Consider the following 283-nt stretch of genomic DNA (forward strand, 5'->3'; position numbering starts at 1 on the left):
GCTAGTTTTTAGTTAGGTTTGTAGCAATATATATATATATATATATATATATATATATATATATTATATATATATATATATATATATATATACACTCTAAAAAACATTGTGTTAAAACAACACAAGCTTGTGTGTTTCGCAACACAAAACTTTTGTCATATATGAACAACACAAGATGATGTTAATTCAACATAATGCCTTGTGTTAAAAAAACAACACAAGGCATTGTGTAGAAATTTATTTATAATCTTGCATTTAATCGTAAATCTAATCTTTGGTTTAT

The sequence above is a fragment of the Hydra vulgaris genome, chromosome 14 (genome assembly GCF_038396675.1).
Source record: "Hydra vulgaris chromosome 14, alternate assembly HydraT2T_AEP".
NCBI lineage: Eukaryota > Metazoa > Cnidaria > Hydrozoa > Anthoathecata > Hydridae > Hydra > Hydra vulgaris.